The following is a 4,399-nucleotide window of genomic DNA, read 5'->3' on the forward strand; positions in this document are numbered from 1 at the left end:
CCTAGAGCCTCTGAGAAGTCAGAGTCAAAGTCACCTACTGAACAAGGAGTAGTAGGAGTAAGGCTGAAGAAAAATAGAGAGGTTTGGAGGGAAATTGATTTTAAATAGCATAAATATAAATCCACTGCTACCCTCTTTTCTCAATGGATTGTTAAGCAGCTCTGGAATGGAAAAAGATGGATTCATATAGCATTTAATGTGGGTGCTTTTGCATTTGTTTTGTAACTTTATTCCAATAACCCTGTGAAATAACTGGAATGGCTATTGCTAACCCTGTTTTGTCCATAAGGAAATTAAGGCTCAGTCATTAAATGCCTACCAAGATTGTACATCAATCAAAGTAGGATTAGAACTCAGTTCTTTTCACTTCACTTTATTCACTCTGAGCATTTTGGAAGAAAGTGCTACTTTACACAAATTATCTGCAGCCAAGCAATTTTTTTAAAAGCTCTCAAGAAAAGCTGCCAATGTGTGCACTGTCAACAGAATCGTGCCTAATAATCTTATTAGTTGAACAAGATTCTTCATTAAATTTGTTACATGGTTAGATGGGAGTTGGTAGCAGATGGTAGATATTGAAAGCAGCTCCTTACAGCTGAAAGCTCTTGGCAAAAGCATTCAGAACATACAATGATGGATGACAGAGTATTCAATTTGGGGAAGGTGGTTGAGTCTAATAGGGTGATCCAAGGGTCAAGCTCAGGCTTAGTCCTATTAACATCTCTTATGATTCTTGCAGCATGCATAACAAAATGCTAATAGAATCTGAAGATAATCATAACTAATAGGTGATGAAAATATTAATGAGACATGGGAAAGAAAGTAAAAGGAACTTGATAACCGTTTAAGATTTAAAGTGAAGAGAGTAAGGAATTGTATAAGGTTTAAAGTAGAGATTTTTCACACACAAAAAAAAGAAATGAAAATATACTATAGTAGGGTAGAACCTCTACACTCTTGGAAAATGACCAAGAAGAACCTAGAAGATGATAGGTAAAAAATGATAATGTAGACAGGACAATAAACTGTCAGCCAAAAGATTCAATTGAGTCTAGAGTTAAAATTACAACTGACCTGCTATCATCTGCTTAACAAAAAATAGGGGGGAAGAATGGATTTCTGTGTTTGTACACGTACATAATACGCACGCACACACACTCTGAAAGGACAAAGAAGAAAATAATAACCTTGGTTACCTCCAGTGAAATAAACTGGTGGCCCACAAACTAAATTCAACCTACAGATTGTTACATTTAGCCACACATTATTGAATCTTTAGGCTAAGTATAAACTCCCCAGTTTAGCATAACTTACCTTATATCCAGCTGATTTCACACATTTATGTTATCTGCTTGGCCCTTAGTGAGAGTTTAGCGGCAGAATCACTCATGCCACACACACAGACACAGCCATTTATAGAAACAGATAAACCTAGAAAAGTGCCCACACAAATACACACAGATATATTTTTAAAGGGCAACAACATGATCTCTGAGTAGTTAGATCATGGGTGACTTCTTTTGCTTATCAGTACTTCTAAATGTCCTATTCAAAACAGATTGCACATTTATAAGATAAATAGTAAAAAATGGTTGCTCTTAATTCATGTTTAAATTAACATCGATTACTAGTCTCTGACCAAGTACAATCATAGACCTTCCAGGGAGATGTGGTGGAACAATTATTCTGATTTTGCTCTCCATTATCCTTTGCAATGTCTGAGCCTATATCATTGTATGTGTCTTCAGCAAGAGCCAGGGCAGATGAATGTACACTACACATCGATCACCCACATTAACTCAAAAAGCAAGCCAACCAGTATGGTGTCCACTTTTCAATAAGGAAAATAACTTAGAAGAAATTTTTTTTTAATTCCATTTTTAATAGGTAATATTTTAATGGATAGTTTTAAATTCAATAATGGCCCATATCCCCAATCATCCAGTTCCCTTTTACAGAGGCAGCCAAAGTTACCAGTTTATTATGTATTACTTCAGAGGTGGCCTGTATATATAAATAATTACATATATGTAAAATCTTTGGGAAAATTTTGTCCAGAGCAAGTCTGTTGTTTTTACCTGGATATTATAAAATGAATTCAAAGTACATTTTTTAAAATGATGTGAACAGAGGTCACTTTCAATTTATTATGGAACACCATGGTGTTTGCAATGACAGGTGTGTGGACATTTCATTATAATTGTGGCCACAGGGACCAACATTTTCTCACTCTTCCTGCTGTGGAGGAAGTGACAAGACAGGAAGCAAGGAGACCAGCAACTTAACCAAATATTTCAACCAAGCAAATCAACTGCCTTAGTGCTTTTAATGGTATTCCTCTAATCCGATCATTATTATCTCATTCCTTTCCTATTGCTGACAAGAATTCTACAGAGAATAGCTAGTTTCAAAAATGAAAAGGGCTTGATTGTGAAAATATGCAACCTTATAATTTCAGTGACTATTTATCTTAGTCAGAGCTAAGCGAATTCAAATCCAATCCATCTTATTTCTACCTCCAAATCTCCTAAACAATCCTATTTTAGTATACGTGCTGCCCAAGCGAGCACAAACAATCCTGAAAAGACACAGTTGTGTCTGCTTCTCCAAAGTCATTTATCATTTTTAAAAAGGGAGAGAGGGAAAGTGGTTTCCCGCATAATTAAAAATCAAGAGTTCCCCACTGTGGATGCCAGGAATCTAACAGTATTGGGTGTCTTTGCCGAGGGGGTATGAAGGGGGGCTGGGATGTGTGTGTGTGGACAATGGCCCAGGTGAGATAAACATCCTTCTATAATAACCCATGCAAGCGCCAGCCACACTAGAAGGGATTAAGGGAGAGGTGGTCTACCTTATCATCTGGATGTTACCACATAGCTGGTGACCTCTGTAACCTGGTCCTGACTGGTGTGAGAGTGTTTAGGAGGCAGGGTCCAGCTCTCTTCTCTCCCTGCCCCTTCCCTCCAACAATCTAAGTGGTGTGATTGAGGCGTGCTGAAAGGTGAGCCTGCCACACAAATCTCCTCTCCAGCAGCCTGCCAAAATGTAGAGATGTGACAGGAAAGGTCAGGACTCTCAAACAGAAGTCTCCCTCGTGATTTTGAGCTGTCATTCTGCAGAGTAGCAAGACTTTCTTCCATTTAATTCAGAGCCTGGGATGGAGACTTTCTCAGGCTCTTCTTCTGACAAACCCCTTCTCCACAGCTCCAAGTCAGGAGCACATACTGTCAGCTACTTAGAACATGATGCTGTGCTAAGACTTGCCCAGGGTCAGTTGAAATGCTGAGGATTCTCACCATCCTGGTTAGTTCATTTTGCTTTGCCCCTGGGCTAGCTAGCTCACTCCTCACTCACTCCCATGTGGCCCTAAGTACACTGCCCCTACCTTCAGGAACAAATTTTTGGCTTTTCTGACGCCATCTGACCCCATCACCCCCAACATCTCTTTAAGAAGATGCCCTCTCTCAGCCACTCTTCTCACTCTCAAAGCCGGATCTCTATCTTTAGCAAATCTAAAAACAGATGTCATGGAGAGATGAAAGTTAAGCATATCTACTTCAGAATTTTGACAACCATCTTTCACTCACCCATCCCCATTCCTATTCCATTCTGCGTCTGCAGGGCTCAAAGCCCCCAGAGCTGACAAGAGACATGAACAACACAGCACAGTTCAGTGGTAGTACTTGGGCACTGCCTACCCTTGCCAGGTGACAAGAAAGGTGCTGTCACTTCAATGGCTACACAGCAGCTGCCCCATTGTCCCTGTTAAGAGAAACACCACAGAGATGTACATTTGTATTTGTTGTAATAATCTCTACAAAGTAGATTAATTATCTTAGTTCTATTTTTAAGCAGTTAGGAGCATAAATGCCATCTAAAGTGTAATGTGGTAAACCAGCTTTGTTTAATGAACCTGTATGTTTTTCCCTCCCTGAATGTGAACCAGTGACACAAAAATTCAGTTAGATTGCTTTACACAAGACAAATGTTGCTTTTAAAGGATCCTTACCCTTAGATTTTGGAAGCCCATCTAACTGAAAGCCAAGTGTAAACATGATAAGGGAAAATGAGAGTAAATAACTCCCAGGCTCGCCTTGCACCCAAGGGCTGCTGGGCTGGATAAACACTGGAGGCCTGGCACTCAGTTTGTGTCTTGGGCTATTTTTAAAAACAACATTGTACTGAAATCAAGAATGTTATCATAAGAAAAACAAGAAAAATCTAATGGTTTCCAGACTAATTCTTGGAGGATCATCTGAAATTAGGATGAAACGCCCTGTCTGATGAGAGCACCGACATTTCTCAAAGGACTTTAGGGAAAATTGGGGTGAAGGTCTGTAGAACTGGACACTGCTCCAGTAGCAGCAATGTCTCCGACAACCGTATCAGTTGTTCATAA

Source organism: Pteropus alecto, unplaced genomic scaffold, assembly GCF_000325575.1.
Source record: "Pteropus alecto unplaced genomic scaffold, ASM32557v1 scaffold86, whole genome shotgun sequence".
NCBI classification, from domain to species: Eukaryota; Metazoa; Chordata; class Mammalia; order Chiroptera; family Pteropodidae; genus Pteropus; species Pteropus alecto.